Below are 16,999 nucleotides of genomic sequence, written 5' to 3'. Positions count from 1 at the left end.
AAGCTACTCGTTGATTGCTGGCAATCAGCTAAGTACCGAAATACCATTAGAAGACTCACAATTTCTGCTAATTCTTCCAAAACACCCAATGCAAAACTGTCTATGGTATTTTCCAACACACATGAGCTTATGACATAATCCAGAAAATACAAACTTGAAAACAATTAATCCTAGGTTAACCTAGATTGAAATGTTGGTGGATTTTTTTTTTTAAGATTTTATTTGTTTAGGGGCGCCTGGGTGGCTCAGTTGTTAAGCGTCTGCCTTGGGCTCAGGGTGTGATCCCAGGGTCCTGGGATCGAGCCCTGCATCGGGCTCCCTGCTCCACTGGGAAGCCTGCTTCTTCCTATCCCACTCACCCTACTTGTGTTCCCTCTCTCGCTGGCTGTCTCTCTCTGTTAAATAAATAAATAAAAGCTTAAAAAAAAAAAGATTTTATTTGTTTATTAGAGAGAGCGCACAAGCAGGGGGAGCAGCAGAGGGAGGGAGAAGGAGAGTATTCACTGAGCAGTGGACATGGGGCTCCATTCCCAGGACCCAGGATCCAAAGGCAGACGCTTAACCGACTGAGCCACCCAGGCGCCCCGGAACGTTGGTGGAATTGTAACACAGGGATCCTTTCTGGCATCGATGGAAAATGGTGAAATCCCTCCTCAAATATCTATGGTGTCTGAAACAAGTCTGTGTAAATAGGTCAGGACGATTGTTGTGACAAAGATTTCTACTTCATCGAGATGCTTTCTGTGGGTGTGCACTGACGTCGGGGTAGAGGCCACTCACAGCAGGGTGGAGAAATTCACAGGCTTGGGGGCCAGACAGACCCGGCCTGAAGGGCAACTGTCCCACTTACTGATGGTGTGACTTCGGGCAAGCCTCTTAACCTCTCTGCATCTCAGTGTCCTTACCCATTAAAATGGGGTAATAAGAGTGTCCTGCTATTACCATAAAAACTAAAAAGGCAAACACAGTGCTAACTCCGCAGTGGTGTCCTCACCAGAGAAAGCAGAGGAGGAGGGGCTGGCTTCATCTAACAAGCTAGAGAATCACAGTCCGGAGCCCCACGTCTGGGGCGTCAAGCCTGGTAAGTCCAGCTCCCAGACTTGCCTGTGAGCGATCATGACCGATCCAATCTAACCATCTCCTACGGGGACAAGTGGGTCCCACGTGTACACACTCCTGTCCCCTTTCCAAACCATGCGCTTCTCTGTCGGCCACCCAGAGAAAAGATTAAGTTTGCAAACCACAAGTTAGGGTTTGAAGACCCTCACCCCAGGACCCGGTAGTGCACTCTGGCTGGTGTTAAGTCACTGCACCTTGAAAATGAAGGGGCAGAACCAGATGATAGGAAAAATGCCTACTTGCGTAGCTCTACGGTTTATCAAACACTTGTGATTTAAATACCTTACCTCAGTTATTCCTCAAACATGTCACGAAATACCCCGAAGTTGACAGTAGAGACCAATTACATAATGTGCTGTTTACAAAGTGCGTCCTCAGACATTACCTCATTTAGTATTCGCAATAGTTCTGTGAGTTATTATTAGTGTATGCAAGGAAACTGAGGCCCAGGGACCCTCCCTGTTCCAGGCCTGGGTAAGGTTCCAGGAATATACAGGAATATAGAGAGGCGAGGCACCTATCCACCCCAGAGGCCCTTTGAGGAGCTGAATGGATCCTGACTACTTCAGCCCCATTGATGGATGCTCTCTGAGCCCTCTCCCATCCAAAGAGAGCCTTAAAAAAAAATCTGCTGGGGCGCCTGGGTGGCACAGCAGTTGGGCGTCTGCCTTCGGCTCAGGGCGTGATCCCGGCGTTCTGGGATCGAGCCCCACATCGGGCTCTTCCGCCATGAGCCTGCTTCTTCCTCTCCCGCTCCCCCTGCTTGTGTTCCCTCTCTCGCTGGCTGTCTCTATCTCTGTTGAATAAATAAATAAAATCTTTAAAAAAAAAAAAATCTGCCTTCCTCTTAGGAGCTCTTTGGTGGCAAAGATAAGATTTCTCTGGCAACATCCAGCTTTCTATGTAGAGTCAATAAATAGACTGATGAGTGATATTAATGATAGACCCAAGAAAGGGGCTGTGTTTTCCAAATTGGGGAAAATATCCTCGGCTATAAGCTACTTGGCATTTCCCATCATCCTATTTAGAAGGGCACGTTTTTCAATGTCATTGACAAGAGAGGGTGACCGTCTTATTTACACGACCAGAATAGAGAAGAGCATAGCAGCCAAGGCATCTGGAAGCGGAGAAGCTGAAGTCCACGGTGGGAACACAGTGCAGGCCACACAGGGAGCCCGCTGTGAGGAGCCGGAAGCTCAGCAGGCATTGATGGACCGTGGCCTCGGGGCCAAGCGTGGGCTGATGGTGGGGAAGAGGGTGCGCAGGCCCCAGGAAGGGCTCGATAAATGTTTGCTGACCAAATGAAACCCTCGAGTACAATCACACGCTCCTAGGAATATTGTGTTTCCCTCAATTTTTAGGGAGAATAATGTCATAATTAGATCCCTGAGAAAGTTGATAGGATGAAGCACGATGCATGTGGAAATTTGCTAAAACACATCATTCCACAAGAAGTGAACAGAAGCAAGGATCAAGACAACATACACAAAATGCTGCCTGTTATATAAAAAAGAAAGAGGGGGGGCGCCTGGGTGGCACAGCGTTTAAGCGTCTGCCTTCGGCTCAGGGCGTGATCCCGGCGTTATGGGATCGAGCCCCACATCAGGCTCCTCTGCTATGAGCCGCTTCTTCCTCTCCCACTCCCCCTGCTTGTGTTCCCTCTCTCACTGGCTGTCTCTATCTCTGTCGAATAAATAAATAAAATATAAAAAAAAAAAAAAGAGGGGCGCCTGGGTGGCACCCAGTCCGTTGAGCACCTGACTCTTAATTTTGGCTCAGGTCATGATCTCAGGGTCATGAGATATGAGCCCCCCTTGAAGCAAGGATCAAGACAACATACACAACCCTCTCCTTCTGCCCCTCCCTCCCTGCTCGCACTCTCTCTCTCAAAATAATAATAATAATAATAACAATAATAATAAAATCTTTAAAAGAAGAAGAAAAGCATTTCTGACATTTTAAAACAATCGGGAATTTGACCTATCTGTTCAAATAGACGAACCAAATGATAGTTGATTGTAAAGAATCACTGTTACTCTTTAAAGTGTAATAATAGTTTTATAATCATGTTTAATAAAGGGACCCTTATTTTTAGGTGGTATCATGGAAATATTTATAGATACAACAACATGATGTTTGGGATCTACTTCCAAATTAACACGGGCTGGGGAGTGGCTAGGAGAACAGAGGAGTCAGGGGGGGGTCCTGAGTTGATCACTGTTGAAGCAGGTGATGGCACGTGGGGGTTCACTATATGATTCTAGTTCTATATATCTTTCAAATTCCCATAACAAAAGCTAATGAATGAATGAATGATTATTTAGCTACACTACAAATAGTCTCCCATAGTCACTGAGGCTCAAGTGCGTGCCCAACTTCAGAGACCGTCAAGACTCCTTTGTCCTGGGACGCCTGGGTGGCTCAGTCGTGAAGTGTCTGCCTTCAGCTCAGGTCATGATCCCAGGGTGCTGGGATCAAGCCCCGCATAGGGCTCCCTGTTCAGTGGGAAGCCTGCTTCTCCCTCTGCCCCTCCCCCTGCTTGTGTTCCCTCTCTCGCTGCCTCTCTCTGGCAAATAAATAAATAAAATCTTAAAAAAAAAAAAAAAGACTCCTTTGTCCTTGGGATGATTATGGTAAATAACAGTCATTCCCAGTAAACAGTCGCAGGCTGCTCCCACTACAGTGAGCAGGTCGTGCAAATCTCAACAGGAAATAAACTCCAAATTTAACTCCACAACTCAACCAGCAAAAAAAACCAATGAAATCACCTCTGGAGGGCTCCCTTCTACTAGTGTGGACGCTCAGTGCCAGCTACACGTACAGACAGGCTCTCATTGAGGCAGGACACCAATGAGGCAAACTAGCTCCGCATTTCAACCCAATTAATATTTCCAAAGTGCTCCGCGCATGGAAAGAGCTGCGCATGACACAAACGTGACTGGCAACCTCAGTCTGCTCCACAGAGCTTAGGGCTCCTACGTTGGAGCCTCCCCTCTGAGGGGAAAAAAAAATAGTCCTGCCAGCTCCCCTGAGGGCTTTTAATTCAATTCTTAAATCTGAGTTAGTTCTATTCTATTATTCTTTATCATACTATTTCTTAAAATGTACAAACATAAAACTCGGCACAAACTTCTTTCTGCACTTTTACAATGATGGGGACCGAGACATATGTACAAATAAATACAAATAATATTGTTCAAACGGTAAAGATCAGATTAACTGCACTAATACAATGAGGCTGATGCCATTTTTTAAAAACTTTTTAAGTTTCTTTATTTTTAAGTAATCTCTACACTCCCCGTGGGGCTCAAACTCACACGAGTCTGAGATGGAGAGGCACAAGCCCTTCTGACTGAGCCAGCCAGGGGACCCTGATGCCATTTTTCAGACTGGAAATCCCACGACCATGTCACCGTGTTCCTGGCCCCTCCTGGGCAGGTCCTGTGGGTGAGCACCAGGCACAGTGTGACAGCTGCATTCTTGGGTCCCCCCCTCTCTGCTGGGAGCGCTGCTGCAGCCTTCATTGGCACCGGGCTTTGTGCTATCCCCTGGCTGCTCTGGACACTACTTATCTTCTCCACCCTAAGTCCTTCTATCCTCTTCTCTGTAGCAGTTTACCTGGCTCCAACTCACGGGAAATTCACACACAAATGGGGGGCACTGAAGCCATATGGCTAGGCCCAGATACAATAAGGGATAACCCAATGATCCAGGACAGGCTTTTGAAATGCTTCCAATTATTGTTAACATGAAACCAAAAAGTCTGAATGTTCTTAATTTAAGGAGAACCCAGCGGATCTCTAGGACATATCCTTGACTTGGGATGGAATGGTACGGTGTTAGAGTAGAGCAAAAAGTGCCGTGGGGACGCAGATGAGAAGTCACAATCTATCTCAGAAACAATATGAGCCACCACCTGACATGGTAACTCGAGAATTTAATAAGTTTAAGCGGATGCTTCAAAAGACTGACGTGTAAATTCACTGGAGGGTCTCAATTCCAATGAGTGGCTGGCATCCTGTCCCAGCCTCCCCCTCTCCTTGTCCTTAAGAACCGCAACCTGGCACCGTAGACATGAACAAATCAAGACCCCACGGCGCACTGGCTCATATCACTCTGAGGTGCTCCGACTACAGATCAACAGGTGTGGTCCAAACCACCTGAAAACACCGGGCACAAACCCACACCAAACACTGCCGCGACTAGGCCAGCTGTGGTCTGGTATCCCAGCAAGATAACAGCCAGCACTGCTTAAGGAAACCAAAAAAGTAGAAACTTCCTTGAACAGAATCCTCTTCTTCAGCAGCCCCCCGCCACAGCACCATGACTCCATCGCCACCTGCTCAACCTTTTGATCAATTAACACATGTTTGGTGTTAAGACATCTTTTCCCAAAAGATGGCAACAACAGGGGCACCTGGCTGGCTCAGCTGGTGGAGCCTGCGACCCTTGATCTCGACGAGGTCGTGAGTGTGAGCTCCACGTTGGGCGCGGGGCTTACTTAAAAATAAACAAACCGGGGGCACCTGGCTGGCTCCGTCGGTTAAGCATCCGACTCTTGATTTCAGCTCAGGTCATGATCTCAGGGTCGTGAGATCCAGCCCCAAGTCAGGCTCTGTGCTCAGTGTGGAGTCTGCTTGTCCCTTTCCCTCTGCTCCTCCTTGTTCTTTCTTTCTTTCTCTCTCTCTCTCTCTAAGATAAATAAATAAGATCTTTAAAAAAAAAAAAAACAAATAAATAAAAAGATGGCAACACAGGAGATGACAGGGCTTTTTTATTTCCTTCTCTGAAAAGGGGAAAATTTGGCAATCCCATGTTGGACTTCCTTTTTTTTCATGCTCTGACATGACTAAGGGAACAGTACATGAATACATGTTTGGACTGACTGTGCACAAATGGGGCGATTTTCAAAGCTTCTGTTTTACCCCCAGGACACCGGGAAAGGCATAACTGATAAGGCCACTTCCCTCTCCTATCACATAGCACAGTATCCATGGTACAACTGGTTGATAATGTGGACACCCAGCACTGAGCAAAGACCAGAAAGCAGTGACTCCAGATTAGACTGGCTAAGACCTTGGTGGTTCAATTTGATTTCAAGGTGACTCTTTTTTTTCTTTTTTAAAGATTTTATCTATTTATTTGACAGAGAGAAAAGGAACACAAGCAGGGGAAGTGGAGGAAAGAGAAGTGGGCTTCCCGCTGAGCAGGAAGCCTGATTCAGGGCTCGATCCCGGGACCCTGGGATCATGACCTGAGCTGAAGGCAGACACTTAACGTCTGAGCCACCCAGGCGCCCTCAAGGTGACTCTAAATTAGACTCGGAGGTAAATGAAAGCACGATGAAGATTAAGGCACATTTCAAGAAAAGAGGGAAGCAGAACAACAGGCAAGATCTGGGGGCCACAGAAGACCACAAGACCATGTTTAATTCTGTGCAGTTATATAAAACATGAATGCAGCCATAGAAAATTCAAATAGGAAGAACCCCGAAACTCTCTTCTTCGAGTCACCGTCACAGAAAGCTTGGCCAGGCCATATTGGGTTCAGACCTTGGAAATGGTAAAGTGGTTTAGAGAATTTGGGAAACACTCCTAAGAACAACCAAAATCACATTCCCAAATGTTGCTTTAGGAAAGATGCTTCACAGAGGCGCAGGTGGGAGAGCTGGTTTTTCCTGGAGGAAAGGGGTGGGGCACTGAACAAAGCTACCCAAACAGGAAGGGCAGTGGTGAGGTGCAGGGTTCCTTCCCAATGCTCTGGGGCAAGGACCAACGGAGCCAGCCCCACGGTGCAGGAGCCGGGGTTGATGTGACAGACGTGCTGGCAATTCTAGTACATTCTGCCCAGCGGGCAAGGTGAAGGGCCCGAGGGCCACTGCTCCTCATTCTCCAATGCTCCCACTCTCCCCCTAGGATGACCTTTAAGAGGAGCGCTCCACCTCACCTGGCCTCTTCTCAGGCTTACAGCGACGATGGGATATAGGGAAGAAACAGAGTTGCCCCTAAATATCCATAAAATGCTTTAGGATCTCCATGCGAGGCTGATGCCTAAGTAAGACTGGTTCTTAGCATCCTTAGAAACGGAAAGCAGACATCCAAAACAGACCACCTTCATAAAAAACGACACCGGAGCTCTCTTTCCATACTGCCAAGAAACATTAAGTGAAAAAAAAAAAAAAGCAAGGTTCCAAATAGCATGTATAACATGCTACCATGTGTGTGAAAGGGAAGGGGATGATAGTGATGAATTCGCTAATGGATATATATAACGTCCTAGCTGTGCACGGAACACCCCTGGAGGATGCGGAAATCAGGATCATGGTCGCCCCTTAAGGAACAGAAGTAGGTAGCCGGAGTCAGGGGCGGACGGAGATGTGTTTACTGTCTCGCCTTTTGTGCCTTTCGAATGTTGTCATTCGTCGTGTAAATGCATCACCCATTTTTAAAAATTTGAATGAAAAACATGAAAAACGTGTTCAATGTAAAGGAAAAACAGAACAGTCCTTATGCAGCAAACGGAACACACCTGTTCATCCGGACAGCTGTTTTCCTGGCGCACACCAGATGCCCCGTTTGTTGAACTTAATGAACCTCTACTTAAAGGCAACAAAAGAAAATCAGAAACAGGGCAAACCCAAGGGTATCGATGTTCCAGTTCTCTAGTAAGCTCTTTACCTGTCTGCTATTTCACTATTACAAAAGATCAGAAAAGGGGACCTTGCAACGGGGTCCAGTGCCCAAGCTTCACGGATAACAACAGGCGTAATCATCTGTCCACACCAGCCATTTTATAAAAAGAACACGTTTAATCCAAAAAACATGATGCCCTGGAACCCAGACCACAAAAATAAATATGCAGATATGAAAAATGATCCTTCGGGGAGGTGACATCAGCACGCACACAGCGTTGACACAAAAATAGCAGCACAGGGGTTAAAAATGTCCTTGCCTGGCCCAAGAGGTTGGGACGCAGAAAACTGGTATATAAAATTCTCAAGCCAGACCACATCCAGAGGCAGCCTGAACCCCTTGGGCTTTGTTTCTGGGGACAGTTTAGTCCAAAATGGAACAGAAAGGCTTCAACACCTCATGCTCGAGTCATCCACACTCTCAAATTGGTCCAGGAGTACTCAAAACCCAGGCTGCAATAAACAGCGGGCTACTGCGAGCAGAAGACNNNAGCAGGAATTCTGCCACACGAAATTCTATTATTTTGGAAGTCTCCCTGCTAGGGTTTTTCAAAGAACCAGGATTTAGGCAAAAAAATAAGACTCCACCCCTGTCTCCCATAGGACCAAAGAAATGATCTTGTGTTCTGGGCAAGGGGAACCACTAGACTCTTTGCGGGCTCTGTTGGAGATGACCAGGACAAAGGTTTAAGTGGAAGAATTAAGGAATAGCAGCAAACGAGAAGCAAGATGTTAAGGAAAAGAAAGCGAGGTAGAGAGAAAGGGGCCCATATTAACACACAAAGAAACTAAAACAATTATTCTAAAATGGCTGAGCTCTATAGGATGTCCAGAAACAAAACCCCCAAACTCAGAATCAACTCTCAAGAAGGTGCCATCAATGAATCTGACCGTCTGTGGTTCATCCTAGGAAACTCACAAAAACAGATAAGGGAAACCAAAGGCTGGAAACAAAGGTGACAGGTATCTTCCAATTAAAAGGGAACTGGCTGGCAACCCGAGAGAAGGTATTTACCAAAGCCGTGAAGACAATAAAGGAAACGAAGCTGTAAGGAAAAAAGAAAAGAAAGGGAACTTTTCCAACTACAGCGAGAGGAAAAGCTGTTCCATTGTACTTGCCATCTCGTTTATTTCAAGCTCGAGAAGAGAACAGACAAACCGGTGAAGAAGCTACATTCCCAGCGGAAATCAGTCACACACTTGTGTTCCTGCCAGGCAACGTGGGCGCTCCTGGTGCTCCCCCTGCTCGAATGACTAAGTAACTTGCTTAAATGCATTTGACACACGATCCTTGAACTTCCGAAAAGCACTTAATACAGTGGCTCATGAAATCTTAATCTAAAAATGTTCACCCATTTATAATCAAGCTGCATCACACTGACAAATGGGCAGGAGGGCCAAACAGAGGGAACTGATATTTGGAAGGGTGCTGTGAAGACTGGTATTATCAGGGACTTTGTTTATCACTTTGGAGGATTTCTTTCCCTCTTTTTAAAGGGAATAAGAGAGATTTGTCGTCTGAAAGCAGTGCAATTACAAGGAGAGGACTAACAGAGAAAATGAAGGACATGATTCAATAAAAGAAAAATTTTTTTAAAATGCAGTGTGGCTTAGACAACTCCACAGACGTTTGTGCGACAATGAAATCTGGAATATGTTTAATGAATTGGGGGCAGGAGACAGGAAAAAAAATTAGTTCTTGATAGAAAATATTGCGCGATAGATGTGGGGGGAAAAAGCATAAAAAGGCAACAGAACATCCTATTTGGCAAATCGATAGTGGTTACTATGTGCCAGATATAATAACTCATGCAATCCTCAAAACAACCTTCCAATCTAAGTACCATCATCATTCTTGTTTGATAGGGTGAGCAAACAGATGCATGGAGAGGTTAGCTAACTTGCCCAAGGTTACAGCTTTAAGAAGTAAGGTTAGGATTCCAATCTGAGCACTCACACCAAAATCTGTGCTCCTAAACTCTCTGGACTCCCCTAGAATTTAAATACCAAGAATGCAAGTAAAATACGAGTCACGCACTGGCTAAATCCAGGGTCAACAGACCATCCCTTAGTCATGGCTCTGCAATGACCAGTCAGCCCTGTGACCTCTGCAGGCCTTAGTTTTCTCATCTGTGCACTGAGAAGATGGATTAGGTGAGTTCAGGGATCTTCAGCTCTAAAACGCCCCCAAGTCCCTGCTGACCATCCACAGTCTACGGCCTGGTCTGCTTTCTGACTGGTTATTCAAAGATTAATTCGTCCTGAAACAAGCAGCAAGTTATGTTCAGGTTCTTTCTCTGCCTCCTGACCTTCAGAAGATTACTATGTCCTCTCCATTCAGGCGAATGACAGGGAGTAATGAAAGGGGTACTGTATGGTTTCTCCTTTGGACTCGACTTAATGCGGTTGTAACGAAATGGCCCTGGAAAAGCTCGGGGAGCAGACCACATTAACTGTGCCAAACCTACAGTCTCCCAGGCCCCTCTCTTGAGCCTATTCTTGGAACCTGCCCTTGGATCTGGTTACCGGAATGCAGGTGAAACTGACCCACCTGGAGAGGGGCAACCAAAAGAGGAATTTGGGGGAGATTAAGAAATGCAGTCCAGGGTAGTTCTAAATACAGAGTTTCATGATGGCCAAATATACCTTATCTTCTTCGTATACTCCATTCTCTTTGCTGACACTCAGTCTTCAGAGTTGAGACCACAAAATTCATTATGGTGAATTCAACCCCCAGCTCCCAACTAACAGACCCCCAGAAACAGCCTTCTTAAGCTAGTCATTAAAGGTCACCCAGAGTGCATCTGTAAGCGGAGAAGGGCCTTACAGGTGGGTCATGCAGCCCTCCTGTGAGAGTCTTTTCTAAGCATCCCTGACAGGTGGCTGTCATCTGGCCTCAGCCTGGACACCTCCAAGGTCAAGACACCGGCTGCCTCGCTGGACAGGCAGCCGCTTACACTGCTGGACAGCTCTCTGTGGGTAAAGCCCACGAAGCGCCTAGAACAGTGCTTGGCGTGGGGCCAAGCTCAATAAGTGCGCTTCCGACTGGGTCAAAAGCTGCCTCCTTACAACTTGAACCCATCGGTCCTTGGTGCGCCCCTGGAGCTCTGAAACGCAGAGGTACCCCCGGATACCCGGAGCTGTAATCAGGCCCCTCGGCACTCTCCTTCCAGGTGCGGATCCCAGATCTCCATCATCAGGCCTGGGTCAGCAAAACCCCCTCCTCAGACCCCAGAGGTCCCAAGAGTGAGCACCGATGGAGGGATGGCTGGCAGGGAGGCCGCAATCAAGAATGTCCCCATCCTCGGTACCCGGGGTAGGAGGGGACAAAGGGCTTTCAGAAAGGCGTATCCCACCCGCTGCGGTCCAGGCTGCCTCCCTCTCCACCACTAAGCGAGCGGGCCCTCGGGACCCCTGAGGCGCCAGGTGACAGGCCCCGGAGGATCAGAGGCGCAGGCAGCAGCGCGATGGGCCGAGCCACGACGGGAACCTCGGGGCTCATCGGTTTGGCCGGACGGATACCGGGCGCGATCCCGGCTAAGCGGAGTTCGCTCCGCCGTGGTTTTACCTGCGCGTGGTTGACTACCGCGGCCCAGCTTGCTCCCAGCCCGGTTCCTGCACCTCCGCGGCTGCCGGCGGCGCTCATGGAAATGCAGCCGGAACCCCTGGCCAGTGCAGCTCCCGCCGCTACCGGCCCCGCCCAAGCAACTGCCGCCACGCCCCTGACGACCGCTTCTGCCACGCCCCTGATACAGAACCCGACCGCTCATTGGGCGGCCCAGCCGCTGCTCTGCGAGCCCCGCGAGCTCATTGCACCCGGTGGGCAGCTCATTGGTTAGCGGAGATGCTCCTCAGAGTGGAGGCGGCACCCTCGGCAAAGAAGTCCTCCACAGTTGGTTACCTTTGACGTCTTTAGCCCGTGGGCTGAGACGCTATTGGATAAGGCCGGCCCGGAGGGGGCGGGGAAAAGGGAGGTGGGCGAAAGGATGGGTCGTGTTTGATGTTGATGGGGGCGGGGTGCGCAGAGAGAAGCAATTGTGACTGCGAGCTTGTTTTGGGGGCTGGGTAAAGGCAGGTGTCTTGTGAAGTTGAGAGGAGGGAGGCCGACTAGGTAGCTCAGCTGCGAAGTCCGCCGGCTCCAGGCGGACCCACTAACTCACCTGTAGCCAAGGATACAGCGCACAACACCGGTCATGATCGGGAGAGAGGAGGGGGGGATAGTGAGTCACCGAGCCGCATGGAGAGGAAAGGATGTGGAGACAGCAGCCTCTGGCTCCTTCCAGCTGGGTTAGGGTGATGGGGACATGCAGGGCTGTGTGGACCTGTCACTGTCCCACGGCCCTTCCAGCCTTCAAGATAACCCTAGTCCAGTGGACGCAGCCTGGAGGAAAGTAGCCTTTAGAGTCAGACCTGCTGTTGACTTAGACTGGTTGCATGGTCTTGAGGAAGTCACTTAACCCTTCTGCATGCACCCTGATTTCTTTGGCAACTGGGAGTAACAATAGTAGTTGACAAAGAGATTAAGTAAACCTGGTAAGCACTACTAGTGCCTGGCACTCCGCAGGCGTTAAATCAAGACTGGTTCGCCATCCACTCACCTCCAGGGGTCCATGGAACTCGGCCCAGTTCTAAAATTCTATGAGCCTGAAACTGCTTTTGCAGTGGCATGTGCTTTACCAAGAATAGAGCACTTGACTGACTTGAAATGCAACCCCTTTTAAGGGTGGACAGAGCCAACCTACCAGGGCACCATAGGGCTGGAAGAGAGAGAGAGGGGATGAGATGGGAGGAGCATTTAGTGAGAGAAGGGAAGTATTTGTAGCAATGTTAAATTTTTTTCCAGCACATTTCAGGATTATGACAAGGAAAAAATGGAATTTTCCTCCTCCTGTTCAGCCTTCCAAGTGTCCAGTGGCTCAAGTTTCATGGAGGATGACCAAATAACCCTTCGAAGGCTGATAAGCACTGAGCCAGAAACCACTGCATAAAATCTTTCAGGGACTCCTGAAGCCCATCCCCATTCTGAAGGCGTGGAAGTCCTAGAGTGTGAACAGAAACAGCCTCTTTGGCCTGAATTTAGCCCCAGACCCTTTAGGTCTGCCTTTGAGAGAACCCACACCCAAGGTGTTCCAGGGCGAAGGAGGAGAAAGAATCTTTTGCCAATGCTGTATTTTTCAGTCAGTTGCCACCTTACCATAAAAAAAAAAAAGTTTCACTTCAGTAATTATTTATTCCTCTATATTCTCTTCCAGCTTGGAAAAGAAAAACCCAGGCTTCAGTAGGACCCCCAGGGTTCTGACTCTTGTGTAACACAGCTTGGGCTACCAGAAAAGAACTTTAAATCTGTCGCCAGTTGTGTGTGTGTGCGCATGCGCGGGCACGCACACACGCGCATGAAGGCACACTTGTTTCTGCTCCATTTTTCCAGTTCTCCTGTCTTTAAATAGTACTGCTTGGTGGTCATACCATGTCTGCACACGTGCTGGGGAAACTGGCCTGTCCCAATGCCGGTCTACTCCTGCTTCTGTCTGCTAAAGGAGACTGAGATGTCTCGTTAGGTCCGGCAAGGCATTCAAGTGGCTCCCAAGATCAGGGAAGATTTCTCTGGCTTGATTCAGAGCCACAGAAAGCATCTGTTAGGGGTAGATTGCTCTACTGGTTGGACTTTTTCCCCCAGGTCAGGGGCACAGCTTCAGCCAACAGTTCCAGAAAGGGACATCCATCCAGTTCAGGAATTCTAAAACACAACTGCATCACAAAGGCTCAAAAAGTTGCACGGGGGCAGGGGTGGGGGGAGCGCCTGAGTGGCTTAGCCAGTTAAGCTTTGGATTCCTATTTCGGCTCAGGTTATGATCTTAGGGCCATGAGGTCAAGCTCTGGGCTGGGCATAGAGCCTGCTTAAAATTCTCTCTCTCGCTCTCCCCCCTCTTAAAAAAAAAAAAAAAGATGCCCAGAATGAGCCCACTTAAGACCCTTTCTCTAAGGTGATCATTTTTTAAGTCCCTCAGAAGCGGGGATCACTCAGAAGTGGGGATCACAGAATTCAGGATTTGTTTTCATCTACACTTCATTTTTGAAAATAGTTGTAGATTCGGGTCGCCTGACTGGCTCAGTCAGAAGAGCGTGCAACTCTTGATCTCAGGATGGTGAGTTCGAGCCCCACATTGGGTGTAGAGATCATTTAAGTAAATAAAATTATATAAATAAATAAATAGTTTAAGATTCACAGCAAAATTGGGTAGAAAGTACAGAAAGTTCCCATTTATCCATCCCCCAACATAGGCAGGATTTTTTTTTAAGATTTTATTTATTTCAGAGAGAGAGAGCACATGAGTGGGAAAAGGGACAGAAGGAAAACGAGAGACTTTTAAAAACTCAGACTCCGAGCTGAGCACAGACCTGAGGTGGGGTTTGATCTCACAACCCTGAGATCATGACCTGAGCTGAAATCAAGAGTTGGAAGCTCAACCAACTGAACCACCCAGGCGCCCAGAATTTTTTTTTTTAAGATATATTTATTTATTTGAGAGAGAGTGTGTGTGAGCGTGCATGTGCCAGTGGGGAGAGAGGGAGAGAGAGAATCTCAAGCAGGCTCCCCACTGGGTGTGGAGCAGATGTGGGGCTTGATCCTACAACCCCAAGATCACGACCTGAGCCAAAACCAAGAGTCCGATGCTCAACCGACTGAGCCACCCAGATGCCCCACAGGCAGGATTATTTTTTACTAGCAATATCTACCAGCCGGTGAAACTTTTCCTTTACAATATCCTTACCAAAAGAGGGTTCCCAGGACTGGGTTAAGGTTTTTGAGACTAGACCTCATCACCATAATCAGTGAGAGGGAAATGGGAAAGGATGTGCCGAAAATGACAAAACAGTGCTAAAATCTGCAGCGTGGATGCTCATGGAATTTCTCAAAGGCCCTGAGAGCATCAGCTCTCAGGAGTCAAAAATTACTACATTCTTTTCACAATCAGCGCTGCCTGTGTAAAGTCTAGGAAGGGAGGTCAGAGTTCTCCATGGCCAGACTTCCTGGCTAGCTTCTCACTGATAATGGAGATGAAATGTGTTTAGAAGTTCTAAGTCCCAGTATGCAGTCGTTGCATGAGGACAAACTATGATGAAATTCAAGGGTTTGGCTTGTTTTGTTATTGGAAAAAGCTTCCCACTCACTGTTTAAAACTGATGAATAGCCAGTTTATGTTTTACGTACCTTCCTTAAACCTGCATGTAAAGTTGTCTATAAAAAAATGCATAGGGTGGTTTTATGCCCAGGACAGTCTTGGTTTAGGCCTATTGCGCTGGAAAATTTTTAATAGTGCCTCCCCTTTCGTTTTAAATGGTCTCAGTTTGGATGATAAATGATACGGTAGTACTTACATACATAGCACCTAGCACTGAAAATGCTCATAAAACACACTCTCACACACACACAGGTGAAAAGCTGTTCCAGCCTTATAATCAGCTACAGACTATCAGACAGGTGTTTGGCTAAAGATGACTTCTTAGTCACCATGCATTCCTCTTCTTGACGTCATCTTTAATTACAGTAATAAAAATTGAGTTCCTTATGCTATTAACTCAAAAGGAGTCAATAAAACTTGGGCATTAAATAAGTGCATTGCACACCCCTTGCTGCATAATTTCATGCTATTGAGCTATTTTAAAACTGTTTACATCCTACCAGAGATCCCTATTTTGCTTTTCCATATAAGGAATTAATTAACAAGAGAGTAAATATTTTTACTGCACAAGACATATAGTACTAATGAGATAGATAGAACAATAAACCAAAGTCCCATCTCAATGCAGGACAAATACTTGAAGAGGTACCAAAAAGACTGAGCAGTGAGCAATAGAGCCTGATCAACATGGTGAACATTTATGCAGAGGAGGGAACAATTTCTTCTGATTTAAATTCTTGGAGATTTGAACTGGGCCTTGAAGTTGGGGTGGGGATGGGGTGGCATTCCCGGCAGGTGAGGACAACAGGAACAGAGGCCTCTAAGTGGAAAAATACAAGTTGTTTTGTTTGGAGCAGAGTCCAAGTGGAGAGTCAGCAGGAGAGAAGATGAAAAGGAAGATAGGGCTAGTGATAGACGACAGTTAAGGCCTTCATCTGAGTTCATAGCTTCATCTCAGCTGCCTGAGTATTTGGACATCAGAGCACAGTATATAGAAGGCTCCAAGCATCTGCATATTGCCTTCATAATTTTGAACCTATCTCTTTCTTACCTGGTTATTATTAATTGTTTCATTGAACTCACCTACTTTTTAAATTAAATACCTTCTTCCGCCTCATACTAAATCCCATGGTTCTCAACTGGGGGCAAGCTCACCCCCAAGCCAGGACATTGTTGATATCTGGAGATGTTTTTTGGTTGTCACAACTGAAGAGAGGGCTGCTAGCATTTAGGGGGTAGAGGCCAGGGCTGCTGCTGAACAGGACAGCCCCCACAACGAAGAATCATCTGGCCCCAAATGTCAGTCGTGCTGAGGTTGAGAAACCCTGCACACCTAAGCAGTAATGTCTGTGATATTACAGGCTTGACGTGCTGGTTATATTTTATTCTACTTTGCATGAAAATAATTTCATGACTATTAACTTTTAAAATGTTCTTCCCTGTGCTACTTGATTCAAACAGATATTTGTACACCCACGTTCACTGCAGCATTATCCACAACAGCCAAAAGGTAGACACAAGCCAGCTGTCCATTGATGGATGAATGGATAAACAAAGTGTCGCATATATGTACTATGGAATATTGTCCCACCTTAAAAAGGAAGAAAATGCTGATGCATGCTCTACCATGAGTGAACCTTGAAGATATTATGCTAAGTGAAATAAGCCAGTCACAAAAGGACAAATGTTGCATGATTCCACTTACATGAAGAACCTAGGAGAGTCATTTTCATGGCGACAGAAAATAGAATAGTGGCTACCAGGGACTGGGAGAGGGGGTGGTGATGGGTACAGAGTTTCTATTTTGCAGGATGAAAACATTCTGGCCTTGGTGGGTGGTGATGGTTGTACAACGATATGAATATGCTTAATATCACTAATTGTACATTTAAAAGTGGGTGAGAGGGCAATCTTTATATTATGTATATTCTACTGCAATAAGAAACGTTAAGCTTTTTCTCAAGATCGACTGTGATACAGCTCAACCCGCTTTTGAAAACATGAG

The 16,999-nt window shown here is 46.9% G+C and overlaps 1 protein-coding gene across 3 annotated transcripts in view; it reads right to left on the bottom strand.

The window, feature by feature from the left end:
* ABHD2 (abhydrolase domain containing 2, acylglycerol lipase) overlaps positions 1–11,527 on the bottom strand; it is a 104,424-nt gene extending 92,897 nt beyond the window's left edge. For all 3 annotated transcript variants that reach the window (XM_008687771.2, XM_040642785.1, XM_008687770.2), the window contains exon 1: positions 11,379–11,527. The gene's annotated coding sequence lies outside the window, so the exon portion shown is untranslated. The remainder of the gene's footprint in view (positions 1–11,378) is intronic.
* Positions 11,528–16,999: the final 5,472 nt, after the last annotated feature.

Source organism: Ursus maritimus, unplaced genomic scaffold (assembly GCF_017311325.1).
Source record: "Ursus maritimus isolate PB19 unplaced genomic scaffold, ASM1731132v1 scaffold_27, whole genome shotgun sequence".
Taxonomy (NCBI): Eukaryota; Metazoa; Chordata; class Mammalia; order Carnivora; family Ursidae; genus Ursus; species Ursus maritimus.
Note: the sequence above shows the minus strand (reverse complement) of the source record. Positions and strands in the feature narration are given on the sequence as shown.